The sequence below is a fragment of the Anser brachyrhynchus genome (genome assembly GCF_964034855.1).
Source record: "Anser brachyrhynchus genome assembly, chromosome: 1".
NCBI lineage: Eukaryota > Metazoa > Chordata > Aves > Anseriformes > Anatidae > Anser > Anser brachyrhynchus.
Genome location: NC_137694.1, coordinates 56,954,830 through 56,968,030, shown reverse-complemented (window position 1 = coordinate 56,968,030; position 13,201 = coordinate 56,954,830). Strand labels below are relative to the sequence as shown.

The 13,201-nt window shown below is 40.6% G+C and overlaps 1 long non-coding RNA gene across 1 annotated transcript; it reads right to left on the bottom strand.

Moving 5' to 3' along the window:
• Positions 1-5,219: 5,219 nt before the first annotated feature.
• Positions 5,220-12,491, bottom strand: LOC308194623. The gene is made up of 2 exons (XR_013950770.1): positions 7,470-12,491; positions 5,220-7,333 (listed from the first exon to the last, which is right to left on the bottom strand). It is a non-coding gene; the product is annotated as an uncharacterized lncRNA (long non-coding RNA).
• Between the last annotated feature and the right edge of the window lie 710 nt (positions 12,492-13,201).

Genomic DNA, 13,201 nt, shown 5'->3' with positions numbered 1-13,201 from the left:
ATCTAGAATTTCTGTATTTCCCCCTCTCCCACTGAGGGCCATACTTTTAAACATTTCCTAGAGGATTTTTCTGGAAAGAAGAAAGTGCATTTTAGCTGCTGCTGTTCAATGAAGGGAGGGTAAAACAAAACCCACATCCTGTTTAATGACACCGGCTTGTTTGCTTTGTGGTCATCTCAACAACTAGACAGCACGATATAAGTCTTTTTTTGGCAGTTTTACAAAATTGACAGAACGAAGTCCACTTCCACATCCTTGTTAGACAAAAAAAAGCACAACGAAAGTTTATGTATCTTATTTCTGAATATGAACAGGAACTGTAATCTAAACAGACAAGCATACAAACGTGAACTCATCTAGTGACAACAAATGGTGTGCATCTCAGAAGCGTACTGTTAATAAACTAAAAGGTTCCTTTGGCAGGGCTGAGATGTGACGGTGAGCAGCATCCAGCTCTCTGTAGCCAAGACTGTCAATGCTAAAGGAAGTTTCTGTGTTCTTGCTGGCATTTGAGAAGTTGTGGACTATGATCTGGGCTTGCTACATTGGCAAAAGAATAGGAAAGGTCACCCCATCTCAACAGTGAAACTGTCAGTAACAAAGGGATAATCCTTTTCAGTCTCACCAGCAGTTATAGAGAAGTTGATGCTAAGGTCAAACAACAAGGCAAGACCAATACTAGCGCCAATGAACCTGTCAACATTACACACCTTTTCTTTCCCAGAGAAGTATTTTAACACTTCAATATTCTGTGATTCAGATGGCATCTTGACACAGTTGGGCTTTTTCATTGATTCTTAGGTGAAACTAAAGCTGTTAGACATACTAGAGGCCAAGCCGACAATGTGGGCTCAGAAAAAGGACAGTCCTTCAAAGTCTGAAGGTGACATTGAAGAAACCCAGCAACAGATACAAAAAAGTCCAACCAATTCAATTGGTATTATACACTCTGTGCGTGTATTTGCTTCTCTGAACTTGGCAACCACAGAGGTGCTGGCATTGCTACTTACTCTAAGATTGCAGTCAGTATCAGATTGTGTGCCGAGGAAGAGAATAAGCTTTTACTATCATGGGTGGTATCAGAATTTACAGTTCCTGTAGTACCTCAAAAAAAAAAAAAAAAGACCAGATCAAGCAAAGTTTCCAATGAAATCAACATGTACTTAAGTCAGTTAAAAGAATTTTATCTACAGATAGTGAAAATAATTTTAAATACCACTTCTCCAATGCACAAGATCACAGCACTATAATCAGAAATTATGCTGGCATGGCGCCCTTTGTCTATGTTGACAATATTTCCAAGTGTGCTGCCTTATTGCTTCTATGCCAGATGATATTAAAGTAACTCCAATGAAAAGAAACGACTCAAAATTTCTCCAGAACCAGGCTTGATACCAATGGCTTTTTGAAACTCTTTTCCCACCTTCTTCCACTCAGAATAACCAAAGGCAAAATAGATGCAGCCAAGGTAAGTAATCATCATTAGGAGGCACTGTATTTTACCTTCTCTCAGATTAAGATGAAAAAGATGCAACTTCTTGAGAACAAGCTTTATGGCAAATTCAGCGTTATCTCTACTATGGCAATTACTACGCTGTAGTATAGGACAGTGACACTTTTCTCAATTAGCTCATTGAAAGGAAGGACTAGTTTCCTGTCCTTTTTGTACAGGATAATCTGCTACAAGTTTGAGAGGTGGTAGTCAGCTGCACATTACTGGGTGGTCAGCAGCTAGACTCTCAAAGCTAGCGATGGATTTAAGCAATCAACTGAGAATTCTGCTAGGGAACAATGCCACTACTGCATGGACATAAGTGGAGTTTTTCTTATGTAAACCCTTAAAAATCACTGTGTGATTAGTAGAGGCTCGATAAAGGGGACAGCTGCATCTTCAAAGAATCTATACTCATAAGTTGAGCTTACACCTCTTGTTCTTTCTAGTGTTTGCTAGTCTAATACAACAGCTATGAAAGCTCACCCTCCTTTGAATTTTTTTGTATCTACTCATCCAAGAGAGCAAGTGATATTTTTTCTTTTCTATGCATCACTGCAGGAGCAAAGCAGTTTTTATGAGCTGATTCCCCTGGCTACTTGAGTCCTGGTAGGGATAGATACTGCAGCTGAGAATGGAGAGTTTATTTCTTCCATGGGAGACAAAAAGAAAATGAGAGATTTGATTGGGAGTTGGGATACAAGCTGAAAAACAGGATTGCGTGGATGAAAAAATCTGGCATGGGTAAGAGAGGTGAAGATACTGAAGAGTGCCAAGAAGTCTACAACTGACCTTTTTGCACATCAAATAAAGTACAGGTCTGGCAAAAGTCACTGTATTGTGTGATTAGGAATTGTAATCTGAAGAAAAAAAAGGGGGGGGATTGAATTCAGGTTGCAGAATGTAGTTCTCATTTCCTAATCTTTGAGTACTTTGCAACTGTAACAGTATTCTATTAATGTAGTTTGTAAGGCTGGATATTACAGAAGAACGGACACTATAGAGTTTTAACAAAGTATTGCTTCAAACTTGTAGTATCTGCATCACTCAAAAATGCCTGTATGAACAAGAAGCTTTTTTTCCCCTCCTACTTTCTTTCTAGTGATAAGATTTATAGAAAAAAAATAGGCACAAGTAAGAGTCAGATGCCTAGATAGATGTCTTTTATACTACTGAAGGTCTCCACTCAGAATATGACACCCTCAAAGCATTTGTACTTGTTGTAGGCTACAGTTAGAACAGGTTTCTGCCATCAGATGTTGGGTTTTCTCCTGAAATAACTCACAATTTCTGTTCTCCCCTTCTGAGTACTTTTGAATAAGAAACTGGGGTTCTAATGAATTGTGTTTTTGAAGAATTATGCCTGACCACATCAGTGTAGTAAGGCATGAATGATCCCATCCAACAGTATATACATGGTGAAGGCTAGATACAAGTGACACTTGCATGAAAAATTGGGTGCTATATGATACAGCTGTCATGGGTTCACTCCCATCTATCTGTTCCTTTGCCTCCGTAGATTGTTTTATATACTAGTAATCAGGTGCACACAGCAATTGTTTTACCTCCATAGATTAATTTTTATATACTAGTAAGCAAGTGCACACAATTCTTTTAATACTCTTACCCACTACTGTTGAGTTCCTGCTGTAATAAGATTTGTTTTATTGACACTCGAAGCAGATTTGGACTCAGAACAAAGGAAGTTGTAGCCTGTCCTTCCTGCAGTAACTAATAGCAGGATGTCCATACAAGTAACTTTAGGTGACAAAACATCAAATCCAGCAGAGGTGCAAACAGAGCATACTGTCTTAAGACATTAGAAGAATGATTTGAAAGACAAATTATATCAGCTAAATTAATATCACATTCCAGGGGATTTTGCAGACCTATGCTCCTTCTGCTAAAAATAAAGTGGTAGCCTTTAGGGAAATACTAATTTTCAGGTTCCTTTGCTGCAAAGAGCAGCCTCAGCAGAGGGACATGCTTGAAGCCAGTTGTCAAAAATTTTTTGGATTGGCCAGAGTGCTTGAGACTTCAGAAATATGGATGACATGCCTCAGATGCACAGTGCAAGGGAGTTTCAGTATGATTTACATCTCTGATATAATTGATGCTCAACACATTACTCTGAAAACATCCTGTAAAGAAAATTTCAATAGACCCAATCTCCAGACTGACTGGTAACTGCTATTCTGTGCCAAGCTTGCTAAGAGGGTACTCTCTGTTCTGGCGTCTTAACATATATTGGGCTGAATAACATCCCTTGAATGACAGGATTACACAACAAGGTCAGTACCTCCACAGCTCCATATTTGCCAATTAGTTTTGATGTAAGCATATAGATATGTTCTGTCTCTTCTTTTGATATCCTCTTCTTCCCTTACTTCCATAAACAAAAGTTAAAAACTCAGAAGAGAATGTTTGCTGACCCTGGGGCATCTGCCTTTCTCTGGAGACAGAAGATGGTTATCTCAAGACAACATGTCAACTTCATCCCCCTTAGCGGGCTGCTAACTCTACACATCTGAAAGCAACATGCATGCTTCCATTGGGAGCACATCATTTCATCAGGAACAGAAAGATATAGACTTATTTTGTAACACAGGATGAAGTGGGAAGAACAGATTCAGTAGGACAACTAGTTAATTAAATTCTAAGAAATACAACACTGAAAATACCCTGTCTCCACTAGTTTAAATTCACACCTACTATCTGAGCAGGAGAGAGGAAACAAATCTCCTTCAGCATTCAAAACTCCATCCATCTCCTGAGTACTGAGCACCAAATCTTCACCTGGTAGATGTCAGCAGGCAGCACTGGAACCTTAAAATATTCCCGAAGGATCCATTCTTCAACACCAGACTGCCACAGCTTGAGTGTCAAAGCCCCAGATGACTGTCAGCATTACTCGAGGGCAAGCAAAAGTGCTTGGTGGCTTTGCACAATGTTGTCAGCCTGACTGGGTGATCAAGCAGCCCAACCCTTCTGCAGATGGGTAGAGTACAATTAATTCCTTAGCCTCTTCCTGTTGTTCCTGTGCTTGTTACCGGCTCTGCCTCAAGTACTCTATCAAGCCTGTTGCTCTCCTGAGACATATATTAGGTCCTGATGAACCATATCAGCAGTACATTGGCTATTTAAACCTTTGGGGGGGGGGAGGGCAGTCTCAAAGCAGACCAAACACAAATAACAGTACTGAGTGGACTTGGAGGGAGCAGTGAGCGAAGAGAAAGGAACCCAAGAGAGTTACTTTATGTAACTATTATATGGTTAGGTGAAATAAATACAGCAGTACACCAGGCTGGAATGCAAGTGGTGGAAACGTGGGCACAAATGTGTTTTTGGCTGTTTAAGTTAAGGCTGTTAATGAGAAAAATTATATAGCTTCTAATTGGCATGCACATTGAAAACTATGCCCCATAGAAATGGAAAATAGATTCTTAACCTCCTGCGTGACATGAATCCAACTGAACAGGACTCAGAGGGAGAGAAAATTACAAGTGTTCTAGCAGCCACCGTAATTTATCTTGAATAGGTTCTTTATATTTACATGTTTTTGTGATGTCAAGCTGCAGGAGCTTAAGAATTTTCTAGAGCTTGTAGCAAGTGCCATGACACAGCGGAGATCTGAGACACTTTTCAGCAAGATCCAAGATCCCATCCCTAGCCGCGCTGAGTCACCATAGACCGTGGGTGCTGAGACCACGAGTCTGAAAAAGCCATGCAGGCACGCTAAACACTGCATGCTGCAAGTTCTCCCAGAAAACAATGCTTTTATAAGAATATGAAAACTTTTGCAGCAGACCAGCCCCAAGAACAGACAAGGTTAGCTGTGGTCTAGGACAGCAGAATAGCTATAGTCCACAGGTTGCTTTGTCTATGGCCAGATCTGTGGTGAACCAGGTTGGTTCCCACTACCACAGCTGCCACCACCCAGAGAAGAGACAGGATATCTGCTGTGATGTCCACTGCTGGAACTGGGGGGTCTCTCCAATACTGCTGTGTCCAACATGCTACCCACCCTCTTAGAGGTGCTGGAGCTGGAGACTTCTGTTTTTCCATATGGTCTCCAACCTGTCCCCATCTAATCCATTTCCCTTGGTGGTAGAAGCCCAGTACTTAGTCCTGCAGCTTTGAGGCAGAAAGATTGCATTTTGCACATGTTGTGAGATTGTTGAGCTAGCCATACTTTGCAAGAGTGGTCTTTGCAAATATATAGAAATCCCCTCCGATTCCATCTATCTGTCCTGTTCAGCTCTTTGGCAGTTTTTGTCAAACAAAAGTACCCTAAGAGATTTGGCCTGGTGGAAGGTAACCCTATCTGGGACAATACAGGAACAAAACATGGGCGGAAATCAAGTGTGCATGCACCATTTATCATAATTAGAGATTATTTGGTAGTATCACTACATGTGTACACAAATGCCTTTTTAAAATACATATACACTAAGCTCTTCCATCAAGAAATGCTACCTAAAGTTGTTGCTCTTAGGTAGTTCTGGGCAAGAGAAGTGATCTCATACAGCACTATTCATATTCCATACAACTAAACTCACCATTCTACAAAGCAACAATCTAAACAACTTTCTGCCCCCTGAGTAGGCAGTTCCATAAATTCTATAAACCTTCTCACATCACATGGGTCTCGTGTTCCAAATCATGAGGCATGGTGAATGAGTGATGCACAACCACCTTCCAGAACTTCAGGGTTTTCACTAAAAGTGTAGGTGAGGTATCTCTCATCAAGCACAAAATCCCACTGCTATTTTTTTTTGGTAGGATGTTCCCTTACACTTACTAGACCCTTTATCTGAAGGGAGAATTAATGGGTCTGAATTGATTATCACAGTCATTTCAAAGGGAATCAAAAGATGCTGTAATCAAGAACCAGTTAGGTGGAATTTACTACTTTGCAAAAACATTGTTCTGGGGAACGAGCTCTTAAGTAGTAATCTTAAGTAGTAATATGCAATGCATACCTAGTTTTTCAGTTTGATGCATATTCTCCTCGAGGGGATGGGGGTGGTGAGAAAAATCAACGTGAGTTCTGTACTTCTGTAGTTATGAGAATCTTTTCTACATTTTTGAAGTGTTCGCTTCATGTTTCTGGATCCCCTTATTTTGTTAAAGCAGAAATTCACAGGTGCAAGTGGAAACATCTGGGCAGTGGGAGGGAACAAAAGCTAGCCAACATAAAGAACAATTGTGTGGAGCACAGGCAAGACACTGAAATTCTTCACTGCCTTTTTTCTTTAATGGCTCGTGTTGGTGTGGTTTGCAGTCTGAAAGCTTTAACTCCCTGTTAATGCAGGTTCTCCTATAGGAATATATACACGCTTAAGTGCTCATACTGTTTTTGGCAGTGAACATAAGCAACCTTTTTTTTTTTTTGAACACCACCATTCTCTAAAAAGCATGGAGAATGCCTATTAGGGGGTCTTTTCCTTTGACAAAAAGACAACCTGATTAGAATACTGTAAAATCTCCATACACATTTGACATCTTTTATGGGGCAAAACTAGAATCTAAGAATTCAACACCTAAGATGGTGATGACAACCAAATGGTGGAAAGCAAGAAATTGCCTGTCTGATGACTTTTTCATGAATCCTTCAGAATTAAATGGCAATGCTAGCTGAGAAAGGGCACACAGGAAGGAAAGAAGAATGGCTGCCAAGTATGAGAGTATTGTTCCTTTCCTTACAGTTATGACACAAAGCCAATGTTGCAGCCACAAGCAGAGACAGGTTGGTGGAAGAACAGGAACACTGACAGATACTCCCAACCTCCTTCAGAGACCAGGTGCCTGAGCAAAAAGATAGCCTTTAAATGCAAGTCCCTGAAAGGAAATAAAGCATTGTTGAAGAAGTGGTAAGGATCAGGAAGAGCCAGGCTGCTTCATGATGGAGGATGAGTGAGGAATCAAGATTTGCCCACACAGACAGGGCATTGACCCAAGTGCAGTCCTCCAGTACCTTGCATGGTGAGCAGGGCAGGGTCAGTAATAGCAACAGAGATCCAGTGACAATCCAAGGTAAGGCAAGGTGATGAATCAGCTCCCAGGTCCATCCAGGCAGTCCAGTCAGGAGTAGAGGGAATTGCAGCTGGAGATGAAGCTGTGAGATAGATCAGGCAAAAAACAGAAGTGGGCATGGATACACCTATCCCATAACTCAAAACAGAAGTAGGTTCCCAGACCTGAGCTTAAATAGAGCAGGGCCTTAGGGAGACAGTGGGTAGGGTCCCATGTGAGGCTGGTTTGGGCAATTATGACCTGTTAATGTACCCAGGGCCCTGAGGAGAAAAAGGAAAATGGCTCTTCCCTTTGTTTCTGTGGTGTTATTTGTCTCTCTTCTTGCTGGGAAGTAGTAATATGAAGCGTGTGTTTATGGTTCATCAGAACAGCAATAACCCCTGTCTCAGCTGCAGTCTTTCCAAAGAGGATAGAGAGAAGTCTGTAGATAATATGTATATTTAAAAACAACAAACAAACAAACAAACAAAAAACAAAAAAACACCAAAACACTACCACAAAGTCAGTAAAAACTGTAAGACCAAGAGCAGAGGAAAGAATTAGACTTACAAATGGGGTAAAGGAGAGGTGAATTCCTGGGGGGAAGGAAAATAGACTTCCAGAGAAGGCATTAAGAATATGTGAGGCGAAAAAAGCAGGGAGAAGGGTGTGGTAAGGAGAAGAGATTGCAGCATAGTGAAAGACAAGGTGGAGGTGGACAATAGAGCCAGAGACCTCTGCAAAAAAAAGAAAAGGAAAAAAAAAAAAAGAAAAAAAGAATGAAGGAAGAAGAGATTTTACTGTTTCAGAGAACTGAAGGAAGTAATTAAAATTTTAAAAAAATGAAAGCTGGGAGAAGATGACAGAGATGAAGCAGGGAAGACTAAAGTCATCTCCTGAATTACAGCCCATGGACCATCCAGTGCACTGAATGGCTAGATCAACAAATCTTATCCAATTTGTGAAACATTTAAAATATCTTTAAATTCATAACCTCTTCCTTGAAAATGCAGGACACTTTCTATACCACTAAAGAAGTGCCTCACAACTAGAAACAGTTAATTAACAGCTCAATTAACTATTGAGCACAACTGTCCCATCAGTAACCAACTTGAACAGATAGACTAGAAAATGTGATGACAGGCAGTGGAACATTAACGAGTAAAAAAATGACAATCCTATAGACATTAAATGGAAATGACAAAACAACTATGTACATAGTAAAACAAAAGCTAAGATAAAATGGCTGAGCCTGTCCATGATCAGATCATAAAAAGAGGAGGACATTTTATGACCATCCACTCTGAGTACAAATAAACTCAGAATTGAAAGGAGAAATGATATGTTTGATTTATAAATACAATATAGTGAACAATCCCTAATTTGTAAGAATTCTTTACAGCCTGCAAGGAGTCCTGTCCACTTTTACTATCCAATATGGATCAAGCTGCAAAGCATGAAAAAAAATCCTTTAATTAAATGTCAGCATCTCAGGTCCATTAACATCCAAACAGATTGTTCCAAGATTTTTAAAGTGTTAGTACACGTTATATGTAGCAGAAGTCTTTAGAGATGTCTGTTTATCTTGGTTTCCTGTTAATTTGGCAAAGACTGAAGCTCTAGGCTTCATCACAGGCCAAGACCATGTCAAACAGGATGAACTTCTGATGACTGAGAGTAATAATGTCTAGTTATGGGAAATATTCCTGCCATGTGGGCGCTCCCAATTCTTCACACAATAGACCCCAAAAATGTTCTCAATGGCTTTTGGCCCTCCCTGTAAACTGATGAAGCCCCCACCAAAATACAAATTAAAATGCCACCTTCATCACAGCATCAGGGTATCACCTTTCTTGCTCTCACCTTTATTAACAAAACGATTGTTCCAAACAAAACAACAAAACAAAGCAAAGTAACTCAGGGCAAGAACTTAGGCTCAGCTGTTGCTGGCTTTCCTTCTCTCTGGACTTCTTCCCAAATATTAAAAGTCTGATAGTCCACATCTGCCTCCAACAGGCAGCAGGAGATCCTGGCAGGTTCTAAGGCCTACTACGAGTCTGGGGCAGTCCAATTTGAAGATCAGTCGAAGATTTTTGTGTTAGGAGATTTTCAAAGCCCCTTTCAGCAGAAGGCAGTGCAGATGAAATACCTAAATTAGTAAAACGATATTGCAGGGGTTGCAATGCAAAATTAGACTAGATTAAATCCCAGAGCATTTTTAAGAGAAAGAGAAATATGTCACACTGAGGTTGGAGCCCTCAGAGGGAGAAAGGTAGAAGTGGAACTCTGTGACTTCAAGGATGCTTGGAAAATGGCAACTTAATCCTTGGAGAATGCAAAATAAACCAGCTGGTAGCAAGGAGTGATGCAGGTGCTGCAACTTCTACACTGAGGTAGGAGGGAGAGCAGATGAAACAAAGGGAACATGTTCCAGTGTAATAGCCAGCTAGAGGAATAAAGCTTCAGGAAATAAAAGCACAAGAAAAAAACGCAGTGGTCCAGCATATTGGAAGCTGGAGCTTAATGTAGAGCTCCACTGTCTTCCCAAAGGCAATTTTATCTTAATGAGAATTTTATTATTTTTGCCCATCTCCATGACACAAGAGGAGCGTGACTCTGGTATCTCACCAAGGTAAAGTGAGGCAACCAGGCAACCCCACAGAATGACAGAGGAGAAAGATTTCTAGTGCTGGTGACAGGGTTTCCATAGAGGATGCAGACTGGAAAGAAAATAAACTGTTTTGAAGATGCTGTATGTGATCATTTAAGTTTGAAGTTGGCACTGATGCAAATCTTGCACTGAGAAGGAAGGATGACAGGGTTGCTGCAGGACTAGGAGCCAGCAATGGTCCACCCTATGAAAACAGTTTTTCATTTGCACATTAACTTCACTATATTTCAGCCCTGTTGATGTCACCTCTGAGTTTACATCCTTATGCCTCTAGCAACTGCCTATGCACAGTATGTATTGCAGTAGAGAAAAAACAAATTGGAGAATGCTTTCTCATGAGATTAAGCTAAGCAAGATACTCATCTGGTGGCAGCCAGCATCATTAATAATAAAATATTCAAACCATTACATCTCCTTCATCTCAGGACTGGCTCCAGCACTTGGTCAACCTGTGCCTTGCAGAAGAGTTGACAGACCAATTTTAACGCATACAGATCTCCTAGTCCAGACTGCATCTTTCCCAAAAGAAGCAAAAGTGAACTTAAAAACAAAACAAAACAACATAGCCCAGACTCAGTATTTTTCAGAGGAGCTTGTTGTCAACCAGGTACCTGAGTGTTTTAATAGACTTACTGGCATCCTTTCCACCTATGACTCTTCACCTGAAAACCAGCTTCACAGGGGCACTATAGTCACAGAACAGCATCACGCCCCGACACCACTTTCTGGCAAACACAACCCATGGGACAGCTGAGAACACATTTTGTTGGGGCAGAAGCAGCAACACAGAAACTATTCATTTCCTTAGCAACTACGACAACCTCGTCTTTAATTAGCACATCATGGTTTCAACTTTGCTAATAAAACCTGCCTACACTGCACGCTCACCATGGGTTAGGTAATGTAGCATTTACCAACATACGGCAGCTTACCACGCTCCTGCATCCTGACGTTCTCTACACTAGCACTCCGTTCACAGGTCCCACATCTGCAGGCATGCTGTGGGTGGTGGTAATGAATGATACATCCCTGCGGGTTTCTCACCCCGGACTCATGATCCCACATCCCACCACACATTTCTCCGGGCTGGCAGGCACAGGGTGTTGTAGGACGACTCACGTGTGCTCTCTTGGGATTTGAGAGGTTATTGTCTATGCCAAAGGAATTCATTTACTGACGTAAGTTCAGGAGGATATAGTAGAGGTATAAAAGGGCTCCCTCACTGCGTAAGCAGCCGCTGTTAGCATGTCGTCCCTTACTGCCACTCCGTTCCACCTTTTTCTGGAGGTTCTTTGCCAACAGCATCACTGATGACTAATGGACTTATGTAGGGAATCACCCAGATTCAGAGACATCAGCAATTACAGAGTACAGGCTTCTAGAGAACGCATCACACAGACTTGTAGTGTCATTGTGCATTGTGTCTAACCCATTCTTACAGGGGAAAGGAATAGTTAAATAGAAATCTGATAAAGGAAAACTGAATGTCTGGATAAAAACAAGTTTTCAGACAAAACTGAGGGTTTACTTAACCATTGTCATTGCTCTAACTGTAGCTCATACAGACCCACTGAAACTTCTATCAGCACAACGATAGTGCTAAGTTTAGATCAGACTGTAAAGCTGGTCCGAGATACTGCATGATCAGATACTCTGGGCTAAGTTCTGCACTGCCATGGGTGCTGGAGAGGTAGAATCCAAAGCTAGCATAAGCATGCCTGTGTGAAATGCTACCACTCCAGTGGGCTAAATGAAGTTCTGAGACAATAGATCTCACCCCATAGGGGAGCATTAAAGAAATAGTGCATTCAAAAGAAGAAAAGTTTATTCTTATTCTTCTTTTTGTTTAATGAATTATTTAGAATTATAGAATTATTTAGGTTGGAAACAACCTCTAAGATCACAAAGTCCAAACATAATAATGGTTTAATAACAAGATAATAGTTTAATAACAAGATAAATTATGGAAACAAACTCTTCATCTTTTTGTTTTAATGAATTAGCCCTGGGGATTAAGGAAAGAACACAAGATCACATGTTTAGAAAGCCTGCTCAGCAGAAGGGTGGATGAGGCTGTGATTTCTTGTGGGATTGCACTCAGTATGCTTTTACCTGCAGTTTACGTTAAAATATATGGCAGGAGGTTTCTTAATTACAAGTTGTGCATGTTAGAAATGTCAAAGGAGAGTGTTTCACAATAAAACAGAGGTGATTTATGTAGGCTTTTGGCTTTTTTGTTGTTGATGTTTTTGTTTGTGTGTTTCTTGAACAACTGTGAACTGAGAGAAAGCTGCTGCTATCCTCCAAGAAGAGATACCTATTCAAGATACCAGCCACTCCTTGCAAACATACTTTCTGGAAAAATAAATAAATAAATACATACATAAGATATCAGGATCAGTAAATACACATACACACTGTAAGTATCACACACACATACAAAATTGACCCTGTATTTTCAAATGATGATAATACTGGGGCAACCTGTTCTAGGTAGCCCTGCTTGAGCAGGAGGGTTGGACAAGATGACCTCCAGAGGTCCCTTCCAACCTCAGCCATTCTGTGATTCTGTGGGTGCTAGCAACAAGGTGCTTTTCTTCTGTGTTTGAAAATTTCAGACTTTTAATGGATCATTGCCCCATCAGAATCAGAGATACAGAGAAGTGAAGTGCCATGATCAAAGACACACATCACGTGTCTGAAATCGAATTTGGGAAATGCAACTTCAGCTGGCATAAAGGACTCTCACCTCTTTGCTCTGGTTATGTGCATCTCTAAATTAGCCATTAGATAATTCTGCCACTTCACTGAACTTTTGCACATTCTGCATTGAAGGTATTTATTCTTCCTTGTCCAGGATGAAAGGCTTTAGTGGTAGTTATGGAAATAAAAGAGAGAATAGAGCTCCCATGCTAATCTTATGTTTTGTGTATTTTCTTACTTGACTATAAAAGTGATATTCCCAAAGGTGTGGAGTCAGGGATATTTTAAAACTGCTGATGAGCATCATCTCATTGCTAACT